Source organism: Colossoma macropomum, unplaced genomic scaffold (genome assembly GCF_904425465.1).
Source record: "Colossoma macropomum unplaced genomic scaffold, Colossoma_macropomum, whole genome shotgun sequence".
NCBI classification, from domain to species: domain Eukaryota; kingdom Metazoa; phylum Chordata; class Actinopteri; order Characiformes; family Serrasalmidae; genus Colossoma; species Colossoma macropomum.
The window spans coordinates 1,844,730-1,865,116 of record NW_023495014.1 but is presented as its reverse complement, the minus strand read 5'-3'; the positions used below and the strand labels follow the sequence as shown (position 1 = coordinate 1,865,116).

Here is a 20,387-nt window from a genome sequence, read left to right as displayed (position 1 = left end):
AGCTGTGCTCTCCTTATTGTATAGTCTGAATGACAATAAGGTTCACTTTGACTTTGAGATATAAATACATAGATGCCGCCTTGAGTTCAGCCAGGCACATCAACAGTGCCGCCATTTTGGGGTGGTCAACATCAGTGCTGGACTGCATTCCGTACCAGTGCAGCAGTTTAAAAAAGATACTGTTCAAAATTACACTATTTCAAGAATACTACACTCATAAAGTGGAATATTATTAAATAACAGAGAGAAAGCAGCTATGCACGCTCATGTTTGTGTGATGTTTATGTGTAGATGGCATGTGGTTGATGAAGCACAGAGAACCTGCTGGTGTGATTGTTCTTCCACTGATTTTATATTAAGCTTGTTTCATTTAATAACATATACAGGGAATCTTAACTTGATGCAGTAGTTATATTTATTTACTAACAATGATTGTTAATTCTGAGAAAGTGCTGTAGGTAAGTTACAACATTCCTTAATCTGTGTAGATATTTGCAATAGATTAACACCTTCTTACACAAAGTTGAAGTCAGCTTCTTATTCATCATCTTGTTCGAATTTTCACATTCCACCTTAAATGATGCAGCCTCAAGCACGAGAATGTAACTGATGCACTGATAAGTTGAAACAGTAACATTCAAACAAGATGGCGAATAGGTCAACTTATATAACGCACCAACTTCAGCCTCGTCTTTTGTGTTTTGGGGGGTTTATTTCACTTTTATGTACATTAAGATTATAGTTGATCCACACATTTAAGGATTTGCTTATATGAGTGAGACTGTTTTCTACCGGAGCTCGATGCAGGTCAATGCAACATTAGTCTTTAAGTGGTGGTCTACAAAGTACCAATCGCAGACGTCTTTCCAAGTTTTATTTCCCAGGTATTAAACTATATAAAGGCAAAATCATATCAAATCTCTTGTAGTGAAGAAAGTGGCTTCTTTAGGCCTACTACAAATCCCTGTTTAAGTGAAACCACTGTCTTTACTACAAGTGATAGAATGTGTTTTTGCCTTGTTTTAGCTAAATACATGCTGGTTACACTGCGCACAGAAAGCCCCCCTTCATTGTGCGCAAACGCAGTACCCAGAACAGCCTGAAAAAAGCACATTTTTTGTGCATTATTGAGCTGAACACTACAAACTACTTATGAGTTTTTTGTCAGATTTTACCAGTGACTTTAAATATGTTTTTTAAACTGTAATTTGGCCTTCAGTTTTGAGATTATAGGTCTATCCCTATTCAAAAAGTAAGAACCTGGTCTTGAATGGCTGGAAATAACTGCCTGGCAGTGCTGCAAACATGGTCATGGAGTTAACAGACTTTCCTAACTAGGACTTTGGACTTTGTCTCTAGTTAGCCATCATGACATCAAACATTGAGGCATTATGGCATCTGCCATGACCTTTACAGGTAATGGTAACACGGCACTGTTATATTACTGGACATTATCTTTCACCACAACTCATGACAGCCTATGACATTTGCCACGATGAGTTTATTCATGATTATGTCTGTGTTATGTAGCAGGATCCAAGTAAAGTGTTACCAAATCTCCAATGTGCTAGTGCTGAAAACATTAGTGCGTAATAAAACTTCGGGCCTGTTGGTGGGCCATTTAACGGGTTAAGGCTCATAATGAAGCCATGCTGTGCTGGTTTTGGCCACAGCCTCAACTCAATGACAAACAAATGAGATCAGATTGTCAATAGAAAGTAGTATGTTTGTCTACAGCGTTTCGCTTCTGTTCTCAGTGCTGACTTAGACTTTCACACTTATCGGTGTTTCCCTACCACGCTTACCTCTTTCTATTCACTGCCCCCATGACAACAAGGTAAATTCCCAGGCAAACCACCAAGGCCATCATCACTCCAAACACAACCAGCCAAACGGTGACTGGCTGCTCAGCAGGGGGGCCAAGGTGGCCAGCAGACCTTCAAACTCAAAAGTGTCGTCACTCAGCTGGAAAACTCGCTTTTTGAAGTGACTACTGCAACTGCAAAACCTCCCACTGAATTTTCCCTCTGAATTAAGGGATAACCCGAATTTCAAAGTTTATCCGCTATGACTGCACTAGATCAGTATTATTTTATGTTCACACCAACAGGACAGTCCTTGCCAGGAGAATGCATTATAATTGAAACAATTATTTTTGCAACAGTTTGCTGCTATCTGCAACCATCAGCCATGCACAGATAAATAGGCCATGGAGGCTTTGAAGAAGTATGTTTCATTTTCATTCCAAGTGTACTAAGAAAAAATATTTGCAATCCAGCAATATAGGAGGTGAATATTTACTGTGTGTGCATAAAAATATGAAAAACAAACACTGCTTTTTCCCCCATGGCGTTTTTAGACTCACTTTAATGGAATCATTGGAGTCTGTAAATAAACAATAAACCTACACCGATCAGGCATAACATTATGACCACCTTGTTTACTACGCTCATTGTCCATTTTATCAGCTCCACTTACTATATACGTGCACTTTGTAGTTCTACAATTACAGACTGTAGTCCATCTGTTTCTCTGCCTACTTTGTTAGCCCCCTTTTTCTCTGTTCTTCAGTGGTCAGGACCCCCATGTACCCTCACAGACCAGGCACTATTTGGGTGTGGATCATTCACAGCACTTCAGTAACACTGACGTGTTGGTGGTGTGTTAGTGTGTGTTGTGCTGGTCTGAGTGGATCAGACACAGCAGTGCTGCTGGAGTTTTCAAACCCCCTAGTGTCACTGCTGGACTGAGAATAGTCCACCAACCAAAAATATCCAGCCAACAGCGTCCTGTGGGCAGCATCTTGTGACCTCTGATGAAGTCATTTTGGCCATAGAGTAATGGAGCTTAGACCCAGAGTTCCTAATATGGGCATAAAAGCATGGCGCTGACTACAAAATGACGACACGACTACAGTGGTCTATTTGTGCATATTCTCTGAAAGCTTATGCATAGAGAAGGGTCTAACTGCAGAGCTGCAGAGCTACACCCGCAGTTTCATGCCAGCGGTTTCAGGCCAATGGAACGCATGCGCAGTAGGACAGCGGGATTGTGCCATGTAAACAAAGTCCTTATAGGAAAGTCAAGTGTTACTAACCTCCCTTTCATATTTCTACCAGTGGCTGGTCTCCTCATTTATACCATGTCTGATGAACAGCGACTGTTTGTGCTGCTTGTATGTGTCGCCATGCATATTACCATTCTGGAAGGGATATCGTTGCCAGAATACAAATCAACCACTGGTAACTGGTTAAACCCAGCACATTACGAAACCATCAGAAACCAAAAGAAACACTTAATGGTTTCTTTCAGCAAGGATACGTTCAAAAGTTAAAGTTTGTTTTAGCGTAAAGCTTAATATCATGCTGAGTTTAAGCCTGATTAAGGTAATGTTTTAGACCTGTACATGTAATGTAAATGCACACATAAAGCTCTCGTATTAACCCTTGTGTGGTGTTGGGGTCTGTGGGACCCATTTTCAATGTTTACTAAAGGAAAAATGATGCAAATTATTATTATTTCAATCTCAAACTTTTGGCCGTGGCTCATTTTCTGTGAAGAACATATAAATAACACCTTTTCATTGACTTTACACTGTACAATCCCAACGCATTTATATTAAATGTGGTATTTGGGTCCACTGGAGCCGCAGGTAATGTAAAGTGTGAAGGTGCTCTGTCCCTTCACTCTACCCTCGTCCTACATGGCCTGCTGGTGAGACCTCAAATCCAGAGAAGACAACACATCCCAAGAAGCCCAGCTTCTGCAAGCTATCGTGAGCAGGGTTCAGAAGAAGGAGACTGGTGATCCTTCAGCCCAAAGACCCACAGAACAACCATCTTCAGAAACTGAAGTAAGTGTGAGATGCTGTTGGATACGCAGGGGTGTACAGAGTACTGAAAATCCCTACTCAAGTACAAGTACTGTTACTGTAGTGATAATTTACTCAAGTACAAGCAAAAGTATTAGTAAATAAAATTGCTCGAGTAAGAGTAAATGAGTAGTTCGTTAAAAACCTACTTAAGTACTGAGTTAGTTTTTCGTATTTCCGCCGTCACCACCTGAACATATTTCTGAGCTGACTCGGCTACATCATTAGAAATAATCTGTACAGAAAAATACTAAAGCTAAAGTTCTGAGAGCTGCGACTGATCACAGTCCACTCTGCTAGTGTACATTTACACACCTTTCTACGAACTGTGTTAGGAACAAGGTTTACAGTAAACTGCATGCATTTCATGGTTAGATTTAGTTTTCAATGAAGTATTTTAGAATCCCTGAAAGGCTGTGCAGAGGATGTTACTGTTTAATTAACTTTATTTAAGAGAAAAAAAGAGTCAAAATTATGAGCTGATTGCTTAATTAATTATGTAATTTTAGTGAGAGTCCTGCTGCCCATCAGCTCCCTGGACTCTAGTTTACGATAAAAGGTGTCACCCTCTAAACATAAAAATAAATTTAAAACTGCTATTTGTCATTTCATTATAGTCATTATTCTGGTTTTTCATGGCCATATCTAAAATGAAAAAGCTAATAGAGAAAAGAAAATCCAAGCTTTACTTTGAACATCAGATCAAACGCTGTCAGACCAAACGGCCTCAGAAAAAAGGTATCAGACCAAACACAAGCTTGGTCGAGCATATACTCGTTCATATAACTTAGAAAGCTATTGGTTATTCTCGAGACAGACAGACAGACAGATAGATAGATAGATAGATAGATAGATAGATAGACAGATAGATAGATAAATAGATAGATAGATAGATAGATGCTTTATTGATCCCGAACAAAATTGAGCAATATATAAATGCCAGTATAACATTTTCACAGTTGTTTCTGAGGCCATTTGGTCTGATACCTTTTTTTTCAAAGCCGTTTGGTCTGACAGCTTTTGGTCTGATGTTCAGTTACACCAGATCTGAGACATGACGATGGTTTTTCTCTAGACTCGAAGCCGTTCAGCTTGAGGAATGATGCCGTTCTGACTCCGAAGTCTGAGGATGTCCTAAATATTTGTTAATTAGCACTAGGCCGGGCCACGGGATGTACCCCGTAGCCCCGCCTAGCATCTATCTATCTATCTATCTATCTATCTATCTATCTATCTGTCTGTCTGTCTGTCTGTCTCGAGAATAACATATATTTGCATGTTGGTCAGTTTGAAAACGAAAAAGCAAAGTGGCAAATGAAAAGTAAATCTCCAGCAGGTTGCGACGGTGTACCTTCTGTTTTTGATTTTGTTATTGTCAGTCGAAAAACAAGAAATCATTTCACATTTTACAGTGTTGCAGACTATAAAATCAATTCAGTGCAAACCAATACCACATCTAATTATTAAAACAATATTACATTTCATCACTGTCTCCTAGTAAACTCAAAGACTGTCCAGACTTCTAAATGTTGTTTCAGGTGAGAGACTGTAGTAAAGTAATGAGTGTTCTTGGTTAGCATGGCTTAATTTTTAATTTTTTTGAAGGACTTGTCCCTTTTAATTACGTAAAGGAGGTGGCAATCAAAGACAACTACAGGTAAGCCTCCCTATGAGGCTTTGCTTTTCTGAGACTTCTTCCTAACAGCAACTAATGGGCCTTATAATATCTAAAATGTTTCAGCATGAAGAGTGAAATATGTAGAAAGATGCTAAAAGAGAGATCCAGCAGCACTAAAACACAGTGAGTCTTCAACAAAGAGCACTTGCAGCTACTGTTTTTTCTTCTCCTTTCCACCAGAGGGAGACATTGCAATCATTCACTGAAGGTGTTTTATCCACTGCTACACTCATATGCAAAAGTGTGGAATGTTTTGTTGAATTTTGAAGTGGATATAAGTACACATCCTCTACAGAGAACACACGTCTCCACATTTAATGCACAGCTACTGTTTATTTGCTGAATTTAACATGTTGGGGAAAAAATAAAACACAATATGTGGCCTGTGCAAAAGTTACGGCATGTTTAATATTTTAGGGTTTCTTTCCATTATGTTAAGTAGATAAACAGATACTGTCCACTAATGTATGCAGTAAATGCCATTTTTCGGTTTGTTACCTTAGCCTATTTTAATTTACAAAATCAACAAAGCATGTAAGTTGACTGGATGTGTTCAAACTTTTGTGTATGACTGTATATTCAAATCCCCTGCGCCCCAGAAGCGGTTTAGAAAGTGTGTGTGTGTGTGTATTCAAATCCACACCACACATAGTTATCATACCTAAAGGGGGCATGGCAGTATATGTATATGCTACTGCATATGTTGAAAAAGTCATTTGGTTATGACTGTTTCCTCAAATGCATGTCTCATTGAAAGTATGGGACTTCATGTGGATTAAGAAATGTATAACATTTCTGGTGAGTTTAACAGTCCATGTGCTTTCTTTGCCCAGCATGAGTTATAGTGAATCAGCTTCAAATGCCTCACCAGAGAAAGTCAACATAGAAGACTATCTGTGAGTATCTTATTCACCTCTTTCTCACTGACCTTGACTCAGGTGACATTCCTTAATTAAACCTAAACACAGAAATAGCGTGAATATTGGCCATTTAAACATTACATAATATAAACGTATAAAATAATGCTAAAAATAATGATACTGCAAACCCAAAAATGTTGGGACAGTATGCAAAATGCTGCTAAAAATAGAAAGCAGTGATTAGTACATTTTGTTTGATCTGTATTAATTTGGAAAACGTACAGAAATACAATTTTTTTTTTACTATATAAACTTAATTTTTGTAAATATGCACTCCTTCCAAATTTGATGCCTGCATCACGCTGCAAAAAAGTTGGGATGGAAGCATGTTTACCACTGTGTTACATCGCCTTTATTTTTAACAATACTTAATAAACTTTGGGGAACCTAAAACACGACCCAGTTTTGAAAGCAGAATTTTTTGCCATTCTTCTGTTATGGAAGTCTTCAGCTGTGCTACTGCACAGGGCTTTTATTGTTGTTTTAAGCTTAATGAGACAAATGTTTTCAATTTGAGACAGTTCTCAACTACAGACAGGCTGGTGTAGCACCCACACTCTCTGATCATGCGGCCGTGCTGTTGTAACACGTGCTGTAGAATCTGGCTTGGTGTTGTCTTGTTGACATAAGGACGGCATGGACGGTGCCTAAAAAGCAGAATTTCTTGCTCCAAAATGTGTTCAGCATTAATGGTGCTTTCACCAATGTACAGGTTACCCACTAATACCCCTCATAACTTGACCCTGGCTTTTTAAATTTACTCTATTTTCAATCTGGATGGATCTTTTCTTCTGTGGCCCAGAGAACACGACATTCATTATTTTCATAAATAATCTGAAAGGCTGAGTCATCAGAACACAATACACATTTCTATTGTACATCAGTAAATTTCAGAGAAGTTTCTGGATGCTGTTCCACTGTGCATAATACAGTCGTAACTTGCATTTGTGGATGCAGTAACAGACAGTGTTTATTGACAATGTTTTTTTTTTCAGTATTCCTTTTAAAGTATACCTAGCAATGATATCATCACAGGAACCAAAAGGTTTTGATACAGTGCCATCTGAGGGGTCAAAGGTCATTTGCTTTCATTTGTGATTTTTGTCCTTTTCCTTTACACACACAGATTTTTCCAAATTCCCTGAATCTTTTGGTGATACTATGTACTTTAGAAGGTGAAATAGTTTATATTTTGAAATCTTGGAAATCCCTGGCTTAGGAACATTATTTTTATACTGCTGGATTTTTTGCTAATGCAACGTGGTGAGTCTTGAACCATAAAGGACTTTCTTTTAACATTTCAACAATATTCCTAGTTTTGAATTGCCCCTGTCCCATCTTTTTTTTAGAATGTGTTTCAAGCATCACTTTCAGAATGAGCATATGTTTACAAAGAAACAGTAAGGTTAGTAAGACACAACATTTAATATCTTGTCTTTGTACTGTGTTTGTTCAAATACAGGTAAAGTAGATTTGTGAATCACTGCTTTCTGCTTTCATTTGCATTTTACCTACTATCCCAACCTTTTTGTTGTTTTGTTGTTGTTGTTCATTAACTTAAAAATAACCGTAAATTAACCCATTTGTGACCGAATCTTCCCTGAATGTGTAAAACACTGTCATACATTTGTATTTTTTCGTATGTAAATAAGAGAACACAATCATAAAATTCTAAAATCATAGAACAAAATGTTCAAAATTTGAAAAATAATATTAAAAGGAAAACACAGAATTTGCTAATGCTTCAAATGTATAACATATGCATTTCTCAAGCTAATCTGTTGCGTGCTGATATGAACTCTTCCAGGTGGTATGTGGGAAACCTATTAACCTATTAACCACTATTAAGTCGAGCACTTGAGTGAGTAGAGAGGAAAGGTAACACACACAAACACGTACACTTTCACACTAGATGTGCAGAGTTCCCTATGTTGTTACTTCTGTGACCTTATGTTGCCATGATGAAATTAAATTTAAGTTTGATGTGGCTTTGTTCAAATTAGATGTCTGTAATTCCCCACCCCCTTATGGGCACATATGCCTTTCATCTGTAGAGGAAATGCCACTGCCAATCTATAACATTTAACCATGATGTTTTTTCCATGGTAAATGTGACTGGGGTAGACATTACCTTGCCAAGAACTATTTATTTGACTCCATCAACCATCAACATAATCCAGCAGGTGTGGGTGCTTTCCAGTCCTCCTTAAACATCAAATGACATACACACATGTGGACATCCCCAAGCACACGCTTTTGTACCTTGGCTCATGTACATAATCATAAAATGATATCATGCATACACGCCCACATCTGCATAACTGGTTCTCTGTGAAATTATTTGACTCCATCAACCATCAACATAATGCCGCAGGTGTGGGTTCTTTCCGGTCCTCCTTAAACATCAAATGACATACACACATATGGACATCCCCAAGCACACGCTTTTGTATCTTGGCTCATGTACGTAATCATAAAACATTATCATGCATACACACCCACATCTGCATGACTGGTTCTCTGTGCAAATTGCATCATTTTAGAAAGTCTGGTGTAGTCATGTTTGTGAGGTAATTGGAAGAACACTTGCACACTTAATATTTGATCCACAACTAATTTAAATACTACACACAACATCCATCCAATACAGGCCTCATTCTTTTTGGTCATGTGTCAAAACTGTGTGAGTGTGTGTGTGTGTGTTGGGGGGCGTGTATGTGAATGCATGTACGTGTGTGTGGGATAGCGTATGTGAGAATGTGGTTGGTCTTGTTACAAGCTAACAATGTTTGCCTTTTTAGGCCTGTTGACCAGACTGCGTCACCCCGCCACAGAATCTAATACCACACCTCTGTCAGCACACGGTGGGTCAGACTAATAACCACTGCTTGAGCCTATGAACACCCTGGGACAACCTACACATTTACTTCATATAGCTAATAGACATATTTTATTCAGTAACTACGTAGGTCATGAAAAGCAACAGAACCGAGTTACTGTCTGAAATAAACATGCTTTATGCATGTAATGGCATGTCTTGTGAGTAGAGAAACAGGTTTTTCTACTTATGAGAACTAGTATGGTTATAGTTAGATTTAGAGTAAACATTGGTAACATTGGGTCATTGTTGTACTGATTTTTGCACAGTACTGTGCAAAAGTTAGAGTTTATTATACAGTCCAAATGGCCATTAAGTACAGTTTATTCATTTTACAGCATCAGGGGAAAAAAACACAGAAAATAAACATTTAACAGATAAGTACACAAAAGCCTTAACAACTAAATATAATATCAAAATTTTCAACATTTAGTGTGTAGACCCTTGGCCTTTATTACAGCTTCCATTCTTATATATATTATATATTTTGTATATTCTTTTACATATGTTAGGCATTTTAGATGCACATGCATCTAAAAAAATTCCAAGGCAGCTAAGATGTGTTTGGGTAGCTGTGTTATCTGTGTGAATGTTAGTATTTCTTCGAAAGGGCCCATATTATCAGTGACACCTTTGGCAACAACTTTGGTTGGGAGGACGCAGCTGTAACTTGTTTTTAAGATATGAAAGATATCAGTATTGTGCACAGTTATGTGCATAAATATGTTTTCCTGCTTTCTTCTAACACAAAATATTGACGACTGTGTAGTTAATGGCCATTTTGAAATTTAAATTAACAAAAAGGTGGTCTCTGACTTTTGCACAATAATGCATCCCCTTGCTTTTTATAGGGTTTGACTGGCCAATTCAATTTAACCCATTGAATTGTAGTTTTATTATTGTACTTTTCACAATTCACAGTGCGAGCTGTCTCGTGATGATGTGAAACGGGTGAAAGAGCAGGGCAGTTTGGAGTGATCCAGCTAGGCATGTGGAAAGGCCAGCATGAAGTGGCCATTAAAATACTGAAAGACGGCTGCATGTCATCTGAGGACTACATAGAGGAAGCCGAGATCATGATGTGCGTTCCTCTGACACTGTTCTGCTTCCTCTCCCATTTCCTTTTTTCCACTTTGGCTGACTTTAAAAGCACTGGGTTCTATGGTTGTATGTTTGTGTTTGTGTGTGTGTGTTTCTGTACTTACGAGAACTAGTGTGGTTATGGTTAGATTTAGAGTAAACATTGTTAACATTAGGTCATGGTTGTACTCAGATTTCGGTCGAATGGTGGAAGGATCCAAATGAACGGAATTCTTTCCTGTTTTAATTTTAAGTACAGTATTGCATATAGTTAGAGACACTCCAGTCTGAAACTAGCATTTAATATGTTACTTGTCTTGTTATGTAATATTCTGAAGTAACTTACAGCATTGTATCCCTCACCGTCATCAGTTATACAGAATTCACACTTTTGTGTTCTTTTTGTGTTTTTGTCCATAAATGTTCTCTCACTACAATAACCCAGCATTAGGGGTTTCATGATACGCATGTTAATATTAGTTTCTTTGATACAGAGGTCGCATGACAGTTATATTTCAGGTTATAAAATGCGTAATTATGGGAAGTGTTTTTAGAGTTCTGTTCAGTCCTTAAAGTGCTATTTTTTTACCATTAGCATAAAGAAACTTCACTGCGCAGCTCTCAGAACTGGCAAAAAATGATTGTGTAGCTGAACTCATCTCCAGTTTAGCAACACTTTGATCACAATGATGACGGGTAACAAGTGGCAGACTTGTGCATTTATCAAGTATCCATGCTACTACCTCAACTATGCTAACTCATTTGTGAAGACTCACCCAAATGTCTCAGTTACCATTGCAAGGAGAGAACGGGAGTCACAGCAGCTACTTATCCTCAAAGGTTTCAAACAGCCACCAAGTGCCAAGTTTGAACGGGCCAAACAAGTAACACCGACAGGCATGCTTATAGTTTCTAATAGCTAAACTGTTGTGAAGTCCAACTCTGTTCTGTTCTGGATTCCACAGTTTGCTGGGAAAACTGTTAGAAAAGCACTCATTTTGATCAGAAAGTAAGAAATAATCACAAGCACTGATTAAATGAACCTTTTATTCCATTTTAAATGTAGCTTCATAGTCCGGACAGTTTTTGATTATTTTTATTATTATGAGCCTTGGTAACGTGTTTGCCAGACACATTATGTGCTTCATGGAAGATACATCTTGCAGTTCTGTTTATATTATTTTTTTATTTTTTGAAAAGAGCACAAAACATTTTCTGAATTATCCAAAAATAAATAGATAAATGAAGAAATGCGAAAGTTATGTTAGCATTCTTCTAAATCTGTATCGAAAATGTATGGAAACGAACAGCAGTATGTATTGTATAGTGGAACTTGTGTGGCATTGCTCCACTACCCAGTATTCACTACGCAAATATGCAACAATTAGGAATCTCTGCATTAGGGGTGTAAAGGTCCACAGAAGTCTCAGTTTGGTTTACACCGCGATTTGGACATCATGGTTCAGTATGTGTTCAATACAACAAAAAAAGCAACAAATCCTTAAGATTTTCTTTTTATTTATTTTGAAAAGAAAGTCGCACAAGTTACACTTTTTAAGTTACACTTACAGCTTAAGGCTTCCCGGTGGAACTCACACTTGTGAAATTTTGGTCCGCATTAGGTTCATCAGTCACACATACCATGTGTTCCTCCTACGACTGCATGCACTGAACCGTAACCAGAGCCGGTTTAAGGGGAGAAATCCGGAAGACATTACAGTGTGGTAATTTTCCTCACTACAAGTTCTCTGCCATAACGTCCGTACCGTGATGGTTCAGGACGCATACACATATCATCACACCCCTTTTCCCTTAGCATTAAAGAAATGCTGACTGCTAGCACAGCCGTTGGTGTAATAACCTAACAGTAATAAGCTAATAGTTACCAGCGTAGCCAGCTAGCAGAAAAGAGACACTTCAAGCTGGTGTGTGTGTGGCAAAGTTGTTATTTATCAAATGTGCAGTTGGTCAAGTACTGGCAATATCCACAATATGCTCAGAAAAGCATATTTTTTTATGTAATGTGGAAAAATTCATTATCATGATACCAGTAAAGATTATTACCCACATCTATAATCTCATTTTAATGGAACTGCAACTATTAATGAACACAGCAATCCTCATCACAACAATGTGTTATTTTGTTGTTGTATGTGGGCTTTTGTGTGCATGTGTGTGCTCAAAGAAAACTGAGGCATCCTAAGCTAGTGAGACTCCACGGTGTATGTACTGAGCGTTTCCCATCTACATCGTGACAGAGTTCATGAGTACCGGCTGTCTGCTGGATTACCTGAAGAGCCATGGAAAAGAACTGCAGCCTCCACAGCTCCTTAACAAGTGCCTGGATGTGTGTGAGGTTATGGCCTACCCTGAGGATCAGCAGTTCATTCACCGAGATTTAGTAAGAGAGCACAGGGACATGTGCCAGCTCCAGGACTGTTTGATTCCAGAGATTTTTGAGGTTTGGGAATTAAGTCGATTCCAAGAGTCAGGTTAACATGGTTAATAGAGTATTACTAATAGACTTGTATCGTTGTACTATAAGCTGGGTGCACAAACTTTTGCACCCCATTCATTCCTATGGGAATACATCTAATCAAAAAGCTGTGTACAAGCACACCGTTCCCAATCAGACTGAACATTCTGGAGTTGGAATGGTGTCGATATCTCGCAAACTGCAAGGTGGGTTAGCGGTTAAAAATCAGGCAGAAAAATAATAATAAGAAAAAGTATATAAATTGGACAATAGCAAGGAAATTTGGAGAGCTAATGCTAGTTGAATTAACATCCCTGAATTAACTTACATTTGACATTTTTGTTTGTTTTCCACTTTGTACAGAACAATACAGCAGGACTGAGTTGCAGAAAGATGTATTTTTCATACAGACTGTCTAGACAGTGACAACAGAATATCTCACACCCTGTGTGCATGTAAGTGCGAGCAAATTTGAGTGTTGCTGTGTGGAATTGAGTACTAAGCTTTGGAGTCAACTCTCGACTCTGAACTCCCAAATGTCTGGAATCAAGGAACTGATTCTTTTTGGGATTGACTCCCAGCCCTGGACAGCACATACACATATAGATTGCAGAGGTTTCCTTTCTGCTCCGTCACTGTGTAATGCTCAATGCTGGGGCAGCACTCAAAAAAAGTATTCCATTAAAGTTTAATTATTTCTCTCAAAATGTAATGGGACTGCATTGCTTACTACTTACTGGAAAATGTATACATGCTCAGTGGGACTTCAGCAGGAAACCTCTATCCTAGAGAGTAAGTGGTCAAGGCTCCTGTGTATAACCCCATTTCCAAAAATAGTTGGGACGCTGTGCAAAATGTAAAAGAACATAATGCAATGATGTGTAAATCATGTAAACCCTATATTTAATTGGGAAAAAGTACAAAGACAACATATCAAATGTTAACACTGTTATTGTTTTTTGAATAGTATATAATGTGACGAATAATTAATATACCCTTTAGCCCACAGGACAGGGTGTCCATGATTTCTGAAAACATTTTAACATATTGATTCATTGGACCACAGGACACTTTTCCACTCCACCTCAGTCTGTTTTAAATGAGCATGGGCCCAGAGAAAGCGGCTGTGTTTCTGGATCCTGTTAATATATAGCATCATCTTTGCATGGTAGAGTTTTAACTTGCATTTGTGAATGCATAGATGAAATATGTTCACAGGCAATGGTTTTCAGAAGTGTTTCTGAGGCCTTGCAGTGATTTCCGCTGCCAAATCATGTCTGTTTGCACTAGGATTACTAATGTATGTGTTCGTTTGTGGGCTCCAGATTAGATGTTCAAAATGTTTCCTCTCGTCCAGGCTGCAAGAAACTGCTTGGATGAAGATCTTACTGTCAAAGTAACTTTGGAATGAGGTAACATATAACACATACTCTTACACTCACATACATACTATCTGCAGATACGTATGGGACAATCAGTACACCAGTGCTGTAGGCACCAAGTTTCCAGTGAAATGGTCAGCACCTGAGGTTTTGAACTACACCAAATTTAGCAGCAAGTCTGACGTGTGGACTTTTTATTCCATTATTCCATTTCTCTCATTTCATTTTTGCATATTGGTTTCATTTTTCCTGATATCTAAATGGCATGTTCTTGATTTTTGGCATTAAAACCTAATTTATACATCCACATAAACACACTGATGTTCACATAAGCACATAAACATTGATCCACAAGACAAATTTCAAGTTCCAGCTCTTTGGTAGGGCTGGGCATTTGTTCATTGTTTTAATACCAATATCCTGATTTCAATACTGATAGCTGAATGATCATTTTTTTGACATATAAGAAATATAGAATTTGAGGTCATATAACAGACTGCAGCCAGCCCCTAAAACAATGGGCTGATGCAGTTTTATAGCTGGACTAATGCCAAGATTAGGCTTAGCCTACACATGACAAGTGACAGGTGTAACAAATATGACCATGTAGGGATAAACAAAAATAGGCAAAGCAGAATGTTTTAAATACAGTCACCCCCTTTCCCCCTTTCTACACGTGCTAAAGACAGGCCTCTTTCCCTTCAGTCCACGTACAGGCACGTACAGGGGAAATTAAGTGTTTCTATGTTTATAAGGAACATCTACGCCAGTGTAGTTTAGTCATTAAACACCTAGAGTGATTTGAGGCAAAATTAAATAACAATAGCAACTATTACTGGTGTTACAAAGGGAAATATGTAACCAACTGTTGTAAAATCCTGGAAAATATACCTGCAAAAAAGATACCAACCCAGTTAAAAATCTTATCAAGAGACCCTTCTGGAGCAGGATTCGGAATGAGTCTATGCAGATCTGCAATGTATTTATCAATACTTTCATAATTATCTGAAACGTATATGCAGCAGGAATTATTGAGAATGTGACATACACCTCATTTTTCTAAGGTTAGCAAGTCTAAAACCTTCCTATTTCCCAGCACTACTTCTCGTAAAGCACAGAGTTCATCATTTACTAAGCAGGGAGTTTCACTAGTTTCATTAGCTAGTTTCTCTGTGGAATAAGCCAAATAAATTATCTTCTATAAGGCATCTACAAGCCTCCAAATGGAATTTTTTCCATCCTACAGTCTCCGCCATACTGGACCAAGGGTCATTATAATGTGACCATTCCATGTTTGTTTATCTGTTATGGTAATGCCAAGTTCTCTTTTCATGTGATGTAAAGGTATGGACTGTAATAGGAGGCATGACTACAGCCATTTAACAGGAACCACACTGTGAATCAGCTGGGAGTGGTAGATAAGCCTTGTTCTCACAAACCCAATAGAAACCCGAAGGAAGTGGTTTACTCATTCAACTTCCAGCTAGATTCATCCCGATAATCACAGGCTATAGTCAAAATTTGATGAACCATAAAGTTGTAATTAGTATCGCCAACTCTAACAATTCGGGAGCTATCAGCATTCGGATTGTAACAGGCGACTCTATTTGACTTCACACATCTAACAATGGGCAGTTATCTTCACTTATACCATCTACCATCATTTGTGCTGTTTTTCTCATAGTTTCAGAAGCAGAATGATCTGTACATAAAGCTTGTGCGGAAATATTAGACATTGGGATCACTTAATAGCAGTGATGCAAGGCATGACAGCCAAGGATGGCCTGAGCACAAACCATTCTGTGATAACAAACATCCTCCATCATGCCAGCAGAAGTTATTCTCAGAATACTTATGAACCATTACAAGTTTCATTTTTCTTTATTCTCTATTAGAAAAAAAAGTTCTTTATTATGCATCTTTTTGCAGTGGTAGCCGTCTTCTCTCCCAGAACAGAGGGAGAAAGTGTTGATGTCTCCAAACAGCTTAGAGAGCAGAGTCCTAGATAGACTTTGATGTTAGTTCTTCGGCCACCAATCATGAACCCGTCTAATGTCCTGTTCATTCGTCAAGTTCTGCTCTTGGCGTGTCCTAAAACAAAACCGTGTCATATGCCCTAGTGTAAAGGTTTGGTTTACCCCTTGTAATGGATACCTTCTTTCCCTGGGTCCTGGCCTCTGGTGGGAGTCAGGGAGCGCTAGCCGCAAATGGGGATTAGGAATTCTTCACCTCTGACGTTAACCTAAATGACCTAGACATCACAGATCCTCCTCAGAGCATCTCCCAACCAGAGTCACCCATTTTATCCCTGGGCTAGCCATCACCATCAGATGGTGGTACCACCTTGATCTGGCTCACATGTATCCATTTTTGTTTTTCTTGACATTTTAGAGCAGAGCATGTGGTAAGGAGGACTTGATATGGACCTTCTCATTTTGGCCCTAATGGCTGAGTGTTATGCACCTTAACCTTTTGTCCTGAGACAATAGGGTGACCCCCCCTCCCCCCTTAGTGAGTTCTTATGCATCCAAAACCTGTTTCTGAGCGGCTGCATCAGCTTCAGATAAAGTCTGACAGTATTGCAGTAGAACTATCAGACATAACAAGCCGTAATTATGGCATTTGCCACTTTGAATTGACAAATACATGAGTTTTAAATCTTTAGTAAGAACACAGGTGATTCGGCAATCTACCAGTAATTATTTCTTCATACTGATTCCAACAAATGATTGGAAATAACATTTACAGGTGACCTTTGATCACTATTTTAGGGACAGTTAAAACCAGCAAGCCAGTTACCCCACCTTTGTGCTGTCACTGAAACAATCCTGCCAATAAAGAGCAAAGAGGAAACCCAGTATGGACATTTCACAGTGAGAACCTGATCCAAAACAATAGGAGCAACAGCTAAAACACACAGACAGGTTGTCTAGATTGCTCTCAGGCACGATGACATTTCAAGTATTTTAGCAGAGTAATAAAACACAGGCCTCTCTCTGTCACCATGATTATGAGTTAAGCAGCTAGACACAAACCCTAGTGATTCTGGAACATACAGTGTGAACGGTGGATCCATGTTCACTAGGCCTTGGGGTGGGGCACTGCATACTGCAGTTTTAGGAGTATGAAAATCTTATAATTGATCATCATTTAGCTGAAACTCAGGCTTCAGTTTTTGCATAATCTTCAATCCAAGGCCGAAAGTAAATGCACAATCCCAGAAAAGATCGTAGCTGCGCTAAGGTGACAGGTGGTGAAATAGCACGCACCGCGGCACACCGCAAAATTGACCTCTGAGCCTGTGAAACCAGCTGTCCTAAACACTGAACAGAGGATACTGATTAATCTGAACTTTTTTAAAAAAAATGCTTTGTGTAGGTAATCTTACAAAGCTAGCAAGTCACATTCATGTTCCTCTGCATTTGAGGAAGCTTATCAAAATGTCATCTCTATATGGAAGAACCGTTCTGGTCATTGTTGGAGTATGAGATGAGGCTAACTGTTTACATAGGCTTGATGATAAATAGTAATGGGATTATGAAACCCTTGTTGGGAACCTACAGTAAAGCTAGCCTGGTTGATAGTCCTCCGGCAGAAGCACTGATCAAAATCCATTTGCCATATCACAAACACAATGTTCAGGACACGATCCATTAAATATTGTGGATGGATACTGCTTGGTATTCGGACAAGGAAAGCTGTCAGTTTGAAGTTCAGCCTTTAGTAAGCCACAATCTGTAAGAGATTTGACCCAATTCAGGCATAAAAAAAATAGAGCTATGAGAACTTGCCCCATGAGCTTATTGATGACACCTAATGCCACCATGACAACACAGGACAATCATGAAAACTTGCATAGACCCCAGTACAGGGCAGAGGTCAGCACTACTTTGGGCTTTTAAACACAGCTTCAGTTGTATCTGAAACTTGACCCTCAGTTTAACGGGGAGATGGGGTTGATCTTGAACTCATTTTAAAGTTTGCTTTTAAACTTCTCCTTACATTTGTACTTTCACAGGCCTATTTTGCCTTGGAGGCAGCATGCATTATGACATGCTCTTCGAATTTGCTCACTACTTGTTTGCCAGAATGACATATGTAGCCTCTGATCTAGGGACCATATTTTATCTGAATGAACTGGCACTTTCTTTTGATAGTGTGTGTCCAAACTAATGAGTCTATATGTTTACATAACTGTTCATCCACTCTGACAATGAACACATCATCAGACTAATCAGGTGCCTCCCTAGCACTCCTCTGTGTGATAGATTTTTCTCCGGCCATGGGCTTACGGCAACACTACCACAGTCTTCCCCTCCGTTCCGTCAAAGAGAGAAGGATAAACTACTGGTTTTAGGGTTTGCTTCGAAATGGCCACTCACCTACAGCCTACAAATGAGATGTCCAATCCAGGTCACGGCACCACTTGAAGAATCCAAACCCTGACCCAAATCAGGCGAACCAGCCGTATGTCTGGAAAATTGAGTTTATTCTTTGCGCGCAGGTACCAGACACCTAGCCAACCCCTAAGACAATGGGCTGATGCAGTTTTATAGCTGGACTAATGCCAAGATTAGGCTTAGCCTACATATGACAAGTGACAGGTGTGACAGAAATGACCATGTGGAGATAAACAAAAATCAGTCACAGTACAGGCACACACAATACTGAATATAATGACATGTAATACAACACTAAACACATTAAACAGCAGTACATTTCTATACCGCAAAGTACTATGAATGATGTCAACCAGTTACTTTCCCTCCACTTCAAACATTTTTCAGCCAACTTTTACAATTGCATATTTTCTCTACAGATTTTCTGTATATATTTGTGTTATTACTGTACATTATAGTTTGATGTATTTAGATTTTGCTGTTTGTTTTTCTGCTTTCATGGTTCATATTTTTACACCTTGTTTACTAGCAAGTTGCTTAGCAGTCATAGTACAGTGAAACTCTGGTTATTAAAAAAGAATTATTTTAAGAATTATATTAATCCTCATAGGGATTATTTTACAAAAAAGTGGTCCTAATAGACAAACTTGATTACTGAAAGGGAACTCCCAGAGTGTATATTTATGTTTAGACTCTATATGGGGGAGCCAACCGTAGCACAGAAGATAAAGGAGAATAAGAGATCTTTTTTCTCATTTTTTGTTCTACATTTTTTATGTTACTAAAGTTATTTCATTTAGTTTGCAAAATTTCTGTTTTTTAAATGCCAGTGATGTACATTTGCAAAGAATCTCCTCTTTTTGTCCTAGGTCTCCCTGTCATTTTTTAAACAAATCATAGACAAACTTGGGAAAGAAAAGTTTTTTTCACATCACTTTGTAATTTGGAATATTTGAATGTATTAAGATGTTCATGTTGTCTACAAATTGTATACTGTGCCACAGAATGTCATGATCTGATCTGTGTGTAATTCACAAAAGCTACATGTAAGCTAACGTACCAAATACTTGGCTGCAAAAAACCACCACAATTCCGTATGTCTTGTCTTTTACCCTGGCCTTGACAGATTGACAACCTGCCCAAAGTTTTAAAATCTTTTAAATATCATTTCTTCAGAGGAGAATTTGGTGAATGAATTCATGATGATTCATCATAAGACAAGAAAAATCTGTACTGATTCATTAAAAATCCAGTCACTTGCTGGTGCTGTTTGTGATTATGATGAAAATGATCATTTCAATCTTAAGGGTGATAAATACGGCAAGTAACTAAATATTAGTAATGCTCATGATGTTGGTTATGACTAGGAGTGGGAATCTTTAGGCACCTCATGATTCGATTCGATTACGATTCAGAGGGCTGCTATGCGATTATAAAACGATTATCGATGCATCTTGATGCATCTTTTTTTTCTATACAGGATTTCTATCTTCCTACTGTCTGAGAACTTGGTAATGTTATAGCGAAGTATTTGTAATGATCCATAATGAATTTACTTCCAATATATTTTCTTAATAAATCAAATGGAAGTGATGTGGCAAGTGAACTAGAAGGCTCTCATTCACTGCTCTTGTTTGGAGCAATGAGACACAGGCTGCCACTCATCTGTGATAAAATGCGCTGTTCTCGCTTGGCCAGTAGC

At 38.5% G+C, this 20,387-nt stretch overlaps 1 pseudogene; it reads left to right on the top strand.

Moving 5' to 3' along the window:
- Nucleotides 1–20,387, top strand: part of LOC118800911 — a 46,831-nt pseudogene that overhangs the window by 23,562 nt on the left and 2,882 nt on the right.